Here is a 16,512-nt window from a genome sequence, read left to right as displayed (position 1 = left end):
AGGCTCTTTCCCTGCTAGTTTGTAACATTCCAGAATGGCCAAAACAATCCATCTGGAAATGGTCTGTTTTGTTATCGGTAGTCCCAATTTGTGCCATGAGTAACCTACGAACAGTTGGTCTGCTTGCCTAATCCTAGCAAGTCTGCTGATGTAAAAGCTTAAAGGATAGTTCCGGGACTTTTTTTTTATTGTTCCTACGGTTCGGCCATGTGTTTTTAAGCATAAATCGGTAGATCGTAGAAAACTTTCTTATGGACCTTACCCGACTTTTCGTCCATTAACGCACTCGAAATCAGCCGCCATTTTGTGATAATCCTATCATTTCCCCCCATCGACCTGGCTCACCTGCGTTTGCGGCACTAAATCAAATCCCCCGCCCCTGAGCCTGACATCAGCAGACGCGTACCGCCCATTTCCCAACGCCAAAGCACGTTTCGTGCCAACAATCGCTGCGCCTCAGCTAATGAAGTGTCGCCATGGAAATGGCAGGACGCCTCTTTCCTCAATAAGTATAAACACACCGTTTCACAACACACAGCAGCAGATTTTCGATTCCATTACTCTCTCTGTGTTACTTTGAGTATTCTGTGACTCGTTTCTGTGCTCTGGTCAGCTACCTTCGCCGCTTCTAGGCCTTGTGAACACCTGTACCATCTCTGTAAATTATTTTACTTTCTTTACCACACAATGGCTACAATAATGCCGTATATGTACGAGCCCGAGTACACCGAGGAGGAACTACTGGAAAGGCAAGCACGCGAAAACGATGGGGATTCGGACGGCAGTTGGGAGGACCAGTCAACAGATGAAGAGCCTGGACCATGTCGCATGGACGGCGTCTCCACCTGGTGCACGTGCAATCGGTGCAAGCTAATGCCAACTGAGGAGGAGAACTGCTGCTGCCGTGAAAATTCCGGGTGCTTGGCCTACATTTCGGAAGGCGAGCCAAGTCCGCAATGCATCACCGAGCTGCCAGAGTTCAGGGAAGCCTGCCTCTCACGGACCGTGTTGAGGATGATGATGGTGCTTATGCACGAACTTCGCGGCACTGTTCGTCCGCGTAATCCGAGTAACGAGTAAGTATGCTCCGGTTGTGATGTCAGTGATGCTACTACTATTTCATGGTCGTCTCCCACATATAAAATTACATCTACATATCATTCGAACGCATGTAAATTGGTTCCATAGTGTGCATTTTCTAGATAGAATTTTTTTCAAAGCAGAATGACATTTTTTACCTGAATCGACATTGATAAGAAAGTTTTGTCATTTTAATACAGTTTGCATCTTTCTTTTTCACAGGTGGTACAGGCTGGTGGCCTATCGTTGCTTCACTTGGTGGCTTCACGGGAGGCTCGGACACCGCGTTCGGAGAGTAATACCTGCCTGTGCGGTACTTGCCATTAGACAACATTTCCCCAGCGACAGTGGGCAATACCGCGGATTTTCCCTGGATGTGCTGCAACCGGAACTTTACAATGTGTAATGTTTATTATTTATGTTCAATTGAAATTAAGATCTAAAATAAAACCCAACATATATTTTAACAATGGTTGTTTTGATTTTTTAAATGAATCTAGTGTGTCTCCATTGAATAGTCTTCCTGTGCCTTGTCTTGTCACACCACATGTCTCCGGCCAGCATCCTCCCTCACGCTGGCCGCCCACCTTCAATCCACATAACCGTTGAACCCATATGCAGCAGACATACATATGTTATTTTGCGGGTTGGCATCAAGCCTCCCGGCCTTGCCTCCTCCCCCAAAAATACTTACCACACCACTTTGTTCAAGCGTTGGCAATAAAAGGCCGTTGGATTTTATTGATACAAAACATGGTTATAGGTAAATAATCAATATGGTTGATCATAATAAATCATCCTTTTGGGCACCGGGTACAGAGATGACCCCCTCTGGCCCGTGCCGCCTTGCCACCACAGGCCAGCCTGCTGCTGACTAACTGCCTAGGCATCCAGGGTCTCCAGGGTGAACTGCACCCATATATTCTCCTGGGAGGGTGAGGTATTTATAAACTCACCCCCCTGCCTTCCATGTACTAGATCCTGCAGCCTGCCTCTTACATGCAGTTAGATGGCCTCTCCTTGGTGAGGCCCTGCGGCAAACGAGTCTTGTCTGCACGACCACCGCCCCAATCCACCCCCCCGCCCTATCAAAGGCAGTTCGCACCGGGGTACTTGCGCTGGCAAGTGGAGCTGTCAGGGAGCGATAAAGGCCAAGAGGTGCCAAAGACCATGTACACTTCAAAGTGGTCTATAGAGCATGGGTTGTTGTTCCCATGTCTACCTCCAGACCCCGTGTCTCCTGCCAAGCATCCCCCCTCACACTGGACGCCCCCCTGCAAGCCGCATAATGCCACGACATATTCACGTCATTCATTCACAAACACACCCCTGTTTCGAATTCTTTATAACCCACTTCATATTTCTAATGAGAACTTCTTTGCGCTTTGCTAGTCAACCCGTGAAGCTGCTGGTTATCTGCTCTTCGTCTCTGTGAACTTCCGTGACCACTTCGAGCAAACTCGTCAGTTTGCAACCTGTGAACTGCTCCCTGTTCTACGACAAGAAACTACTCTGATCCCTGCATCTAACTGTTTGTTTGTCAAGGTAAGGCCATGTGCCATAATGATTTTGCGTCCAATTTTTTAATTTATATCTATTTGCTAGTAGTCATCAAATTGCATCCATGTTTTCTTTTCGTTCAAGACAGTACATGCAAGGAACTAATCACATGTTCTGAGTTTAGTCAAATTATTTTTCAATTTTTTTAAAGTTATTCAAATACTTATCCGCATGTGAATAACGTGTATAGTTCCAAGAACCAAAACAAACCTTGCATTGAACCTTTTATGTGTCATTTAATTTTTTAACACATTGGTATTCATAGAGAATTGTTGATCTTTACTTTTCAGAACTTTCCACAATGCCTGCCTGTTCCATTGGCGGTTGCCCTTCGAAGACCCATAAAAAATCTGAAGGTACTATAATGCATGTTTTCCCTAAGACAACAGATCAGATAAGAGAATGGGTCCGATATTGCGGATATCCACCGTCTGAGCTTGAAAGTAGAGTCCTAGAAGTCTTTGCGGACAAGAGGGGTGATCGATACCGCATCTGCAGCAGGCACTTTAGCTCAGACATGTACTCCACATCATTGCTAATAAAGAAGAACACACCGCGAGCGAAGCGAAAATTGCTCTCAACCGCTATTCCCACTCTATTCGTCCACATCCCTCCACTGGTGAGTCAAGTTTACGGATTTAGCTCTCGGCCTTGCGGTAGTGTGTAGCATTAGCTAACAATATTTTCCCCATTTATGTATCCACTCAATATGAAGGCGGAAGATTCTCCATCCGTGTCGTTATTGCAGTCATCAGCCACTTCAAGCGCCTATCGGGTAATCTTACTTAGCTATTCTGCCACTGACTTGTTTTAGGCATGTAAATCAATAGTTTTAATTTATCGTGTAATTATTTTACCTAATGGTACACCCTAGTACTCGTCCTCTAGTCTTTGTTTTCAGTTATAATCATTGTTATCCAAAATAATGCAGTACTGTCTTTCAGGGAGATGCTGAGGAGTCCAACGCATTGACGACAACCGTTGATGTCACTCAGATGCTCGAGGTACGTTTCCGGACAGTTCCATCGATGGAGATCATCAGATCTTGCATTCTTGTAGCGTGATTGTTACACACAATGTTTCTTTCGTTTTTAGCCATTGATATGTCCTTCTGTCGTCGCCCTCCTATGTGTCTTCTTTTTTCAATATTGTGTTCATTACTAATGAAAGTCCTATGTTTCAGGGAGTCGATGGAGCATTAGTCCAACAAGGGGGAGCATGCAGTTACGGGTCGGCGCAATGTTCTACAAGAACATCACCCCTAGTAGTTGATGCAGATCTCTGGGTGGTGACACTTCCAACGATGGAGCAAATCGAATCATATTTAGATATCCATTACTTATTTTAGACAACTGATCATTTGTGCAGGTCTATTTAGATGAGCCGTTGCCGCCTGTACAAAGTTTATGTTCTTTTTAACAAAATAGAAAACCATACTAATGCAATTACTGTGTTTCAGGGAGTTGCTGAAGCGTCATCTTCAATAATATCATCAATGGAAGTCTATGCGGAGCCCGAGGTATGGATCTTGACAGTTCCATCTAACTAGATCAACAATGCGTGAATAATTGTCGTTTGAATGTTCTACACAATGCGTTCATTCGTGTTTTGCTATTGAGATGTACGTGGGTATTGGTCCCCAAGTACATTTTGTGTTTTCAATATTATTATTCATACTAATGAAAGTTCTATGTTTCAGGGAGTCGATGGAGCGTCAGTGTGTGATGGATGTGCTTATCATGAAAATATAGTCGTTGCAGCGCAAGAGGAAGTGGAGACATGCACACACGAGTCGGAGCAACAGCGTCCTGATGTTGAAGTTCGAGGCAACAAAGTTTCAAAGAAAAGAAAGCAAAAGAAGGTTAGTGTCCTGGTCACTATATTATGTTGTTTTTCACTGTTAATAGTTCAATACTGTAAGTTGTGTTTAAACTGAACATCCCTTTTCCAATCTGTCCTCTAGTTGCGAGTGGGTGTACGAACTAGATCTACACAGACAGTGAAGCGAACGAGAGATGTTGCTTGTCAAACCTTTTGGCAGGGACTTGAGACTGGAGATGCATTGTGCCAATGGGAAGAATATGAAGTGATTGACAACGGAGCTATACCAACACCAGCCATTGATAGTGAATGTCCCCCTGGTAGTTCGGATGCAGTCGGAGATCAATTCACAGAATCCACACCCGCAAAAACTAAGACCGCGAGAAAGTTGAAGAAATTGTTTTATTCACCCATCGCCGGAGAAGGAACAGATGTTGCAATGGAAGAGAATGAAGTGGACGACAATGAAACACCATCAATATCACTGAACATAGCGGAAGACGATATCAGAGATTCTACCTTTCATGTGAGTGACATGTCCTCAACGTTACAGGCCGAACCAGCTGGGATGCAGAGTGACAGTATAAGGAAAGAGGCCAAATTCATTGTATTCGATAGTTGTTTGATTGATATTATTATGAGGATGAAATGTGGGCATTCGGTTGGTGGGGAAGTATGTGGGGAGCCATTGATTAATGTGACTCGTGCAATTCGAGGCACTAACCTTAAAATACATGCCACCTGTACAAAATATCATCCTTTCTCATGGTCTGCACAACCCATGCTGGGGCAACTGCCAGCAGGCAATCTACTTTGTGCAGCGGCCGCACTTTTTAGTGGTTCAAGTTTTAAAAAGTTAGAGTATTTCTTTCAGTTTGTGGGAATCCATTTCATTGCGAAAACTCAGTTCTACAAATACCAAATCGATTATCTATTTCCAGCCATTAGCGAAGCTTGGAGAATGGAAAAAATGTCTATTGATAGTACATTCGCGGGCAAACGGTTCAGGCTAGCCGGTGATGGACAGTGCGACAGCCCAGGATTTTCAGCCAAGTACTGCACCTACCACTTTCAGGACATGGAAAGTAAGAAAATTGTGAGTTCGGTGGTTGTGCAGGTGTCACAAAGTACATCCTCAGTGACCATGGAGAAAGTTGGCTTTGTAGCATCATTGCAAGAACTACAATCGCGGGGAATGGTGATCGACCTGATAGCCACGGACAGACACGTTTCAATTGCCAAGACAATGAGAGAAGAGTACAAAAATATAAATCACCAATTTGACGTATGGCATCTTGCAAAAACAATCAATAAAAAAATGTCGGCTGTAGGTAAAAAAAAAGATATGCAAGGTATTTCACAGTGGTCCAAGTCAATCAGCAACCATCTTTGGTGGAGCTCAAAAACATGTGGAGGGTCGTTGGAAATTCTACTGGAAAAATGGCAGTCAGTAATGCTACACTGTAGCAACGTTCACCGCTGGACCACAAACCAACATTTCCACAATTGTGAACATGGCCATTTGTCCACAGAGGAGGCACGGAAGAAGAAGTGGTTGATTCCTTCATCACCCACTCACAAAGCCATTGAAAAGATTGTATTTGATAAAACTATAACAAGAGATTTGAGGGGACTCACGGAATTCTGCCACACAGGAGATTTGGAGGTGTTCCACAATATGTGCCTAAAGTACAGGCCAAAACGATTGCATTTTGGCATGGAGGGCATGATAAATCGGACTCTTCTAGCGGTCTTGGCACATAACCATAATGTTGGCCGTCAACAAAGTAGGACGACCGGAACTTTAGGGACGCTTCGCTACAATAAGGCCTTCACTAAAAGAAGTAAACAATGGGTGATCAAACCAGTGTTTCAGGATATGCAATATGAGTTTATTGAGAGACTTATTGTTGATGTCCTAGATAGGCACATACATGGAGTTGTGAACGAACCTGTGCAGGGGACAACTGCATTGCCACCCAACATTGCCTCTGTTCCATGTCCACCTAAAGCAGAGCTCATTGAGAAATACACATCACGGTTTAAATGATTGTAATTTGATTGTCTGTTCTCTCGAGTCTCCTCATGTTGCAGGCCCATTGAATATGTGTATCTATGTAATGTGTAAATAAAAGTGATTGCTCAGTGTACATGCAATGTGTCTCTCCACCGTTGCCCCTCCCTTCACCGTGCAGTTGTGCGAACCACCCGGGTGTCACCTGTGACTTTGCTCTGGAGTCTCCTCATGTCGCAGGCCCATTGAATATGTGTAGCTATGTATTGTGTAAATAAAAGTGATTGCTCAGTGTACATGCAATGTGTCTATCCAACCTTGTTCATTTGCGCATTAAATTAAACCAAACAGTAATATAAATCATTTTTCAAAAAATATAGAATGTCTCCGTATTTATGGTTCTCTGGGGCTGCAAATGCACACAGACAAAATGCAAAGATGGAGTGTAAATTTCAAGTCCTGTGAGATGGCCTTACACTGAATGGGGCTAACTAGGAATGTGTGCTCGTTCAAAGTGAAGGTCAGCTGCTTTGATTTTTTGCTCGGGTGCCGGAATGGCCCACGACTCAGTATAAGGTTCTATTGTTATTTGACCTTGACAGGTCGGGACCATCCCGAAAGACTTCTTTTTGGGGGTGTGGTGCAATAACGTAAACGATAATGAATATAATTTCAGAAACGAAAGCCATTTAATGTTCGTTCATTAGAAGAAATAACGTCGGCATAGAAGGAGTGGTATTTCGGGGCTGCCCTACGCACAGACACAATGGAAAATGCAAATATAATGTAAGTAACTCTTTAGATGAGTTTATAGCGTAATTTAATTACTATACAGTAGTTTTAAAGACGGGTTAAGTTGTACTTGTTCGTTCTATGTGGCATATTGTTTTGTACCTTGAGGAGAACCATCTCCTTTTACGGAAGCACCTCAAAACCTTCCTCTTTGCTTCTGCTTTCTCTCTCCCTCTCCCCTGCTACAACTGGTCCACTGTCTGCGACCTCGGTCCTGGGCCCTTCCACTCTCCACCTGCACTGCCTCCCTGTCAACCCCTGCACTGGGGGACTGTCTCAGTATCCTACAGCCCCCCCTTCCCAGCACTTGTTCTGCACTTACCTTGCACTCGCCACCAGCTGGCCCTATGTATTTATTATTTTATGCTACTTACCTTGTACTCTACTTCCCCCCTCCCCTTCCCCTTGCACTTTTACCTTCCCCCTACCCCTGCACTTGCGTGATCTGAATGACACCTGGCCTAGTAGGATCGTTGTCTGTCTTCTCCTTGTTCCCCCCCCTCCCTGCCTCGCCATGCCTTGAAACACTTGTGTATAGGCGCGTTGCAAATGCCATATTATATCATATCAGTGACGAAGTGGTCCACTGGCGCTCAGGCGGCTCTGAAAAAGGCGGAGGAGAGGGGGTGGGTTACTGGAAATGACGTATAATACCAAGTTGCACTGTCCTAGCTATGAAATAATTTCCCGACCTAATATATAAAATGAATAATTTCAATAAAGATCTGATGGTGAGACTAATTTCATTTTTTATGTTTTTAAAACAGGTACATCCTTCATTATTGTATGTGTCACGAGTACCAGACACCGGCGGATGGCTTTTACAACCGCCAGTTGCTTCTCCGCGTGAACAACGTTACCACCCTGACCATTTTATGGGACGATCGCCAAGTACAAGTATGCCCTTGCGCGCTACTAATGGCTAGATGCAACATACATACCGTTGTGGTGGCCTAGTGCCTCGTTGTTGGAACAGCCATGCGATTATCAGTGCGACCGAAGAGCTTATTTTATCGTAAACCAATACCCTGTGTACTGCACACGAACATTGCTTGCCTCAAGACGAGCTATTTTGGATCGAGAGCAAAGAAAAATGCAAATCGCTGAAAATTCTCTAAACATTTGATGTCAAATAAATGTACTTTACCAAATTTACAATCTTGCGGTTTGATTTAAAAGTACAGTTTCATATTCCGAATTGTGGCGCGCTGTGTTGTGAGCTGATCTGTGTTGGTTTCCGGGTTCTGTGTGGAGTCGCGTAGAAGACGCCTGGGCGCGTTTGCCTACGCAGCACAGTCACGTCACGGATAGAGGCGGGGAATATGAATGTTTTGATAAAGTCTGTTTCAGGGGCGGGGGATATGATTTAGTGCCGCAAACGCAGGTGAGCCAGGTCGATGGGGGGAAATGATAGGATTATCACAAAATGGCGGCTGATTTCGAGTGCGTTAATGGACGAAAAGTCGGGTAAGGTCCATAGGAAAGTTTTCTACGATCTACCGATTTATGCTTAAAAACACATGGCCGAACTGTAGGAACAATAAAAAAAAAGTCCCGGAACTATCCTTTAAAGTCGGCCTTGGGTCCAGCCTGTGTAGCCTTTCTTCCTCTTTCCCCGGATGGGGAGGAGGATAGAATGAAGTTAAGGTAATTTTCAGAGTGATGTGGAATTCAGAAACCACCTTTGGGAGGAAATTAGGCTTCACCTGTAGGACAACTTTGTCTTTATGAAAAATTGTATGAGGGGGTTTACAAGATGGAGGTTGTAATTCGCACACCCTTCTAGCAGATGTTAGTGCCACTAAGAAGGCAGTTTTAAGGGTGAGAAATCTTAGCGAACAAGAGTGGAGTGGTTCGAAAGGAGTACCCATCAGGAAATTTAAGACTAAATTTAAGTCCCATAAGGGAACTTGGAATGGTCTTGGAGGATAGACATTAGTTAATCCCTTTATAAATTGTATTACTAAGGGTTATTTGAAATACGATGGCTCCTCTGCAGTGCGCTTGAAGATCGATAGCGCTGCGAGATAGCCCTTGATAGTGCCAACTTGAAGGCCTGAATTTGCCAAATAGAGTAGAAAGGATAACACCGTTGGTGTACCACATGAAAAGGGGTCGATATTCTCTTCTCTACACCAGCTGCAAAATTTGTTCCAACAGCAGCGGTATAAAGGCTTTGTTGCTGGCCTTCTGGCCGAAAGCAACACCTCCATGACGTCATCAGGGAGGTCCCAATCCTTGTATCTCAACCTTTCAGAAGCCAAGCGTGAAGGTTGAGGGTTCTGATGTCTGGATGGAGAACCTGACCTCCCTTCTGTGAGAGAAGATTCTCCTTGAGTGGAAGGCGAATTGGAGGGCAGATGGACATGTCCAGAAGGTCCAGGTAACAAGTTCTCCTGGCCCAGTCTGGGGCAATTAGGATCATGGTCCTCCGGAATCTTCTCAACCTCCTGATCATTTGAGGAATGACAGGGACTGGTGGAAACGCATACAGGAGTGGAAACTCCCAGTCCACTACGAACGTGTCCCCTAGAGCTCCTCTCGGGGGAAATTCTGTTGAACAAAACAGATTGCACTTCCTGTTGGTACTGGTGGCGAACAGATCCACTTGAGGGGTTCCCCAAAGGGCGAAGATCTCCTGAATGACTTCCTGAGCTAGTTCCCACTCGTGGGAGACTGTGCCCTGCCTGCTCAGAGCGTCCACCGTCAAGTTCTTCTCTCCGGCTAGGTGAACTGCCGATAGAGAGATTCCTTCTTGAATTGCCCAAAACCAGAGCTGCATAGCCTCTCTGCACAGTGGCAGTGATCCCACGCCTCCTCTTTTGTTGAGGTAGTGCATGGCCACTGTGTTGTCTGTCATTATCAGGACATTTTTTCCCTGTACTGATGGCAGGAAAGCTTTCAGCGCTAGTCTGATTGCTCTCAGCTCCAATAGGTTGATGTGTAGTCTGGACTCTGATGGAGACCAACGACCGCTGATGGTCAAGTCGTTGGCATGGGCTCCCCACCCCGTGAGTGAGGCGTCCGTGACTACTGTTATCTCCGGCCATGGTTGCCAAAACAGTTCTCCTTTCAAAATGTTCTCTCGATAAGCCCACCATTGAAGGTCTCGGGCTACCTTGTCCGGAATACGAAGGAGATCTGTCATTTTTCCTGAGAACTGCAGGGTTCTTAGTGCCCATTGGAGATATCTCATTCTCAGGCGAGCCTCTGGCACAAGGAAGATGCAGGATGCCATGAGGCTTAGCAACCTCAAAAAGTCGAAGGGTGGGAGATGTTGGGCATTTTAAAACTTGGTGACCATCTGCAGAATATCTTGAGCCCTCACCTCTGGTGGCAAGGCTTTTCCCAGAGAAGTGTCCAGGACCGCTCCGATGAACTGGAGTCTGTGTGATGGTATCATCTGTGACTTCTTTAAATTGAGGGAGAAGCCCAGTTTGTGAAGGAAGTGGCAGACATAATCTAGCTGGATCTGAGCTTGTTCCGAAGATACAGCCCTGATCAGCCAATCATCCAGGTAGGGGGTAGACATGAATTCCTCCCCTCCTTAGACTTGCCGCCACTACCGACATTAACTTGGTGAAGACCCTCAGGGCAGAGGTCAGCCCAAATGGTAGAACTCGAAATTGATAATGAGAGCCGCCAATTGCGAACCTCAGGTATTTCCTGTGTTTGAGATGGATTGGCACATGGAAATAAGCATCCTGGAGGTCCAGAGATACCAGCCAGTCCTGGAGCTGGAGGGCCTGAAGGATCTGAGAGAGAGTTACCATCTTGAACTTGTCCTTCCTGAGGAACTTCTTGGATTTAATTCTCGTAAATCCAAGATCGGTCTCAGTCCTCCGTCTTTCTTTGGTATGAGAAAGTAGGGTGGGGGAGTACCAGCCCTTGTTCCTCTCCGCTACAGGTACCGGTTCTATGGCACCTTTCTCTAGCAGGTCTACAATTTCCTGCAAGAGGAGCGGATCTGGACCTTTCAGAGAGCTGTTCCCCGGTGGATGACTGAGGGATGTGTAGAAAAGGCAGGCAGTAACCTTGGCCAACTGTCTCCAATGCCCAAGCATCTGACTTAATAGCCTGCCATTCCATCACTGAGTTAACCTGCCCCCTACTGGTGTCTTGTGAGGAGAGTCCTCAGAGCAGTTTGGAGGCGGCTGATGCAGATGCCAAGGGTAAAGAGGTACCTGCTGCTGCTGCGGCTTTTGTATTTTCAACCCGTCCACCTCGGGTGAACTTTTTCTGACCCCTTTGAACCGGGTGTCCTCTGCCTCTTCCGAATGAGGAATAGAAGCGAAAGGACTTACCTCTCAAAGAGGTTCCTGAGCTGCTGCCTTTGATGTTTGTAGCTTTTCTAAACTGTCATCCGCCGTCTTACCAAACAAAAAAGAGCCGTCAAAGGGCATATTCAAGAGTCTGCTTTGCACATCTGGAGCAAAACCAGACTTTCGCAACCAAGCAAATCTCCAGGTTGTTGTACTTGCCGGCAAGGCCCTGCTGATGCTGTCAGCAGAATCGATGCCAGTTTGAAGGGATTCGCACATTGCGTCTTTACCATCCTTAATGATGTTTAGAAACGCTTCCCTTTCTCCTCCCTCTGGGAGGCAGTCAGCCGCTGATGAAGCACACTCCAAAAGTGTGTGGCTGAACCTTGCGAGCGTACAAGTAGCATTGATGGATTTCAACGCCATGCTACATGCAGAAAAGACTTTTTGGGCCATAGAGTCATATCTCCTGTCATCCCTGTCCTGAACAGTAGGGTAAGCCAATTTACTACCTGATGAAGTTGCTGCCTGAACAAAAAGACTCTCCGGAGTTGGGTGTCTGGATAAATATTCAGGGTCAGCAGTAGACACCCTATACTTGGCTGATCATTTTTTGTTATCCGCCGGGATAACCTCAGGGGTTTCCCAGTTTGCCAATATTTTCCTTTGTAATGCCGCATGAAATGGCACCACAGGATCCTCCTGTGGACCTTTAACCAAAATGTCTGAGGTCGTCTTGCTGAAAAGCAGGTGAGGGTGAGACCACCCCATAAACTCTATTATCCTTGCCATCAAGGTTCTATAAGGGGTTTCAGCATGTTCCCCATAGGTCTGGTTTGGCAAATTCCACTTCTGGGGAAGTGTCCAACCCACTTGCTTCATGTAAGGATTCTTGGAGGTCCTTTAACCTACCTTCCTCAGAGGTAAATTCCTCTGGTACAGGAGTTGCAGATCCCTGCAACTCAAAAGGTCTCTCCTGATCCGAATTCTCCCCTTCTTCATAAATAGATGCTAAGGCACTGGAATGATCAGATCTTGGAAATGGTATAAATCCCATTTCCAGAGCAGAAGGGGCCAAATTCGTCATAATTGGCTGAGAAATGGTCGACGTCGTCGACGCGGACGTTAAAGGCTTCGAAGCCATCGAAAAAGGCGTTGAGAAAGTTGGTAGAGGCCTCGAGGAACTTGAGAGTATCGGAATTCTACTTGAGTTTGTCAACGACATTCTCGTGATCGAGGCTCTGGGTATGGCCACTGGCTGTGAGGTGGCCGTGGGTTTGTCCTTTCTCGGCGTCGGCATCGAATCGACTGACCTGTGCGTCGAAGAACCCTTCGATAATGGCGTCGAAGACACAGATCTATGCGTCGAAGGGATTTTTTGACAACGGCGTCGAAGACGCGACCATGCCTTTACTCGAGGGTTCGTGACGCTCTCGAGTAGCTTCTTTCGCCGGGTGCTGCGACTTGCAGCGTTTTGATTTTTCCGGTCTTTCACCCAGGGTATCACCCTCAGCAGTCTTCGAGGGTGTTGAGGCCGCTTTCTTGAAGACGCTAAGCATCTTTTTCCTGAATTCCTCCCACTCAGCCTGAGAGCTATGTTTTGTGGGGCAGGAGAACCTTTTCGGGGAAATGGAATAATGAAGTATATTTGACTGAAGAACTGAGCAACGATATTCTGAGGCACCACGAAGCGCGGAAAAACGGAACTGAGCAACGGATGCTGCGCGTGGCTATTTATGGGCATGGTGACGTCGGCGCCGATACGGTGGCTGTCGAGGGACACCAACTCGACGGACGTCGATGCGCAACGCCCTCTACTGAGAACATTTTTTCCGAGGTCAGCAAGCTGGAGACGAATTATCAAAGATAAGGAATACGTCGGAGGACACAATCCCTTCGAATGGCAGGTTACGCTGAGATGTTCCCGGGCTTGTTCGGGTGAATGTGCCCTGATCAGCCAATCGTCCAGGTAGGAATAGATGTGAATCCCCTCCCATTCCCCTCCCCTCCTGAGACTTGCTGCCAACACCGCCATTAATTTGGTGAAAACTCTCGGGGCTGAGGACAGCCCAAATGGCAGAAAATTAAGCTTATGAGAACCGCGAGCCTGAGGTACTTTCAGTTCTTCTGCAGGATAGGCACATGGAAGTAAGCATCCTGAAGGTCCAATGACACCATCCAGTTCTGGAGTTGGAGAGCCTGAAGGATTTGGGAAAGGGTAACCATCTTGAACTTGTCCTTCATGAGGAACTTGTTTAAGTTTCTTAAGTCCAAGATGGGTCTCAATCCTCCATCCTTTTTGGGAATGAGAAAGTATGGGAGTACCAACCCTTATTCCTTTCTGCCACAGGTACTGGTTCTATCGCGCCTTTGTTTAACAGGGTCAACATTTCCTGCACATGGAGCGGATCCGGAACTTTGAAAGAGTTGTACCCTGACGGGTGATCCTGAGGCCTTTTTTTAAAAGGAAGGCAGTAACGTTGGGCTACAGTTACCAGTGCCCAAGCATCTGATATAATGCGCCGCCATTCTTTCAGATGCTGAGTAATTTTGCCTCCCACTGGGGTCTTGAGCGTTAAGTGCTCAGAGGGGTTTTGAGGTGGCTGAAACGGCGGCTGATGGTAAAACTGCTGCTGCTTGGGCTGGCTTAGCACCTCTCCCTCGTCCAGCACGAGGGAATCTTCTCTGACCTCTTTGACTGGCTTGCCCACTTCCAAATGAGGAGTAGAATCGATTAGAATAGAAGGGATTTAGCTGCCAATTACAAGGTCTGCAGCTTCTCCAAACTCTCATCAGTCTTGATCCTAAACAGCCTCAAGGCGTCAAAGGGCATAGTGAGGCATCTAGACTGCACATCTGGTGCAAATCAGGACTTCCTCAACCACACAAGTCTGCGCAACACTGTGCTACTTGCCATGGATCTGCTGATGCTGCCTGCAGTGTACAGATCTGACTGGAGGCATTCATCCACTGCCTCCTTATCATCCTTGATGATAACCAGGAAGCCGTATCTTTCTTCACCTTCCAGTATGTGGTCAGCCACCATAGCTATGCAGTCCCAGAGTAAACGTAAACCCTGACAAGATACAAGTTGTGTTAGTTGATTTTAACGCCATACTACCAGAAGTAAATATTTTTCCAGCCCAGGCATCCACTCTCTTATTATCCCTATCAGGAGGAATAGAGGGGTATGCTGATTGCTTAGTAGATGTACCAGCTCAAACCACCAAACTTTCTGGTGTTGGATGTTTTGTTAAGTACTCTGGCTCACTGCTGGATGGCCTATATTTCTTTGCAAAATTTGTATTCACTGCAGCAGCAGTCTCTGGTGCCAATTTGCTGAGACCCTTTTTTGTAGTGCAATGTGAAAAGGCAAAATTTGATCTTTTTGGGGGCCCTGATCCAAAAGATCTGTCAGGTAATCCGGCTCGAAAGAAGGAGTAGGCCTGCTCAACCTAAAAACTCCATCACCTTGCTCATCAGGTTCCTATATGAAGAGTCAGTAAGATCGGATTTACCAAATTCCATTTCTGGAGAGGTATATAAACCACTGGCTGATTGAAGGTCATCATACAAGTCTTTTAATCTAGACTCTGAGATCAATTTCTCTGGCACATTAGGGGTCTTGTATTGTAACTCAAATGGTGGTGTGTTATCATCTGAAGGTTCCTTGTCTTCATAGATAAGAGGATAAAGACTTTAAAAAAGCATTTCTTTGGTAATGGTTTGAAAACCTTTTCCTGGGTTACTGTTGGCTTCGACAACTTCGAAGTAATCGTCGACAACAACTTCGGAGTCGATTTTGTCAGAGTCGACGGTGTTAACGAAGGCGTCGGCGTTGTCGACTTTTTATGCTTTTTCGAAGGAACCCTCGATGGACTGGATTCCTGACATGTCAGAGTCCTTGACGATTTCTCGTTGGATCGAGATTTTGCTTGATGCTGTACTGGCTTATGGCTCGGTTTCGAAGATTTCGTCTTCAACTTCCCTCTGTCGTCTTAATGCAGATCGACAGAGGCATGGGCTTTCTGCTAGTAAAGGGCTTCGGGGGCGTTTGCGAAGATTTTAAGCATTCTTTTACAAAACGCATCCCATACACCTCAGTCTATCAGGACTTTCCATGAAAGAATAGAAGCTATCATGGGTTTTCTGAAATTGCCCCTAATATAGACACCACCGGTGGAAATGGGGTGCTGGCTGAAGTCTGAACTACCAGGGCAATTGGTTATGTGCTGCACATGCTCAGCCCAGGCACACAGGAGAGGTGAGTCATGGCTGGTCGGCACGGGGAGCCTGTGCACAACTTCAGCACTGTGTATATGTGCGCTAGATAAAAATGAATAAAGTCACTGTAATAAAAAGACCCTGCCCTCTCACAGGAGGGCACACAGTGAGCTTTGTAAGTTGCTAGTGGGCGATACACAGCAGGGCCATTATATGGCCCTTTTACCCATCAGACACCAAAAACCAGCATGCGTCTACACTTCTACTTAAAGAAAATGGCAGAGCTGTGGCATAGGCATGTCTCCTCCACTGGGGGCCATGCGGATGATGCCGTAGGGCAGGCACCGGCCTATTCAACATCAGTTGAAGCTTCTATACCATCGCCCACAGCTTCTGTCACAAGTTTGGTGACGGGGCCCACACAGCTTTGTGCCCCGTCTACAATGGACAGGTCCAATCAGGGAGTGTGTTATGGGATCACAGTCATGGTTCCCTGTACATCAGAAACACATTCAGGCTAATAGCACACAGGCACTGCCACAAAAAATAATAAGTAATTCAGGAACGCATGCTGAAAAGGCTCGAAAGCTTTCACAGGAGCGCCACACGTGTGATCAGCCCAAACAAAGAAGGCAGAAACAGTCTGGGTCGGCGGAGGAGAAACTCTGGGACAACCCACACAGCACCTGAAGCCGCAGGGTATGGGAATGACTGACTTTAGGCTCAACTTGGTGCATCTGCAGCTGTTGACTCCTTTCC

General features: G+C 46.2%; 1 protein-coding gene across 1 annotated transcript in view; it reads right to left on the bottom strand.

Annotated features, from left to right (window-relative positions):
• Nucleotides 1–16,512, bottom strand: part of HYDIN (HYDIN axonemal central pair apparatus protein) — a 3,273,799-nt gene that overhangs the window by 2,266,666 nt on the left and 990,621 nt on the right. The gene's annotated exons all lie outside the window — the stretch shown is intronic.

Source organism: Ambystoma mexicanum, chromosome 1p (assembly GCF_040938575.1).
Source record: "Ambystoma mexicanum isolate Mex_15411 chromosome 1p, UKY_AmexF1_1, whole genome shotgun sequence".
NCBI lineage: Eukaryota > Metazoa > Chordata > Amphibia > Caudata > Ambystomatidae > Ambystoma > Ambystoma mexicanum.
Note: the sequence above shows the minus strand (reverse complement) of the source record. Positions and strands in the feature narration are given on the sequence as shown.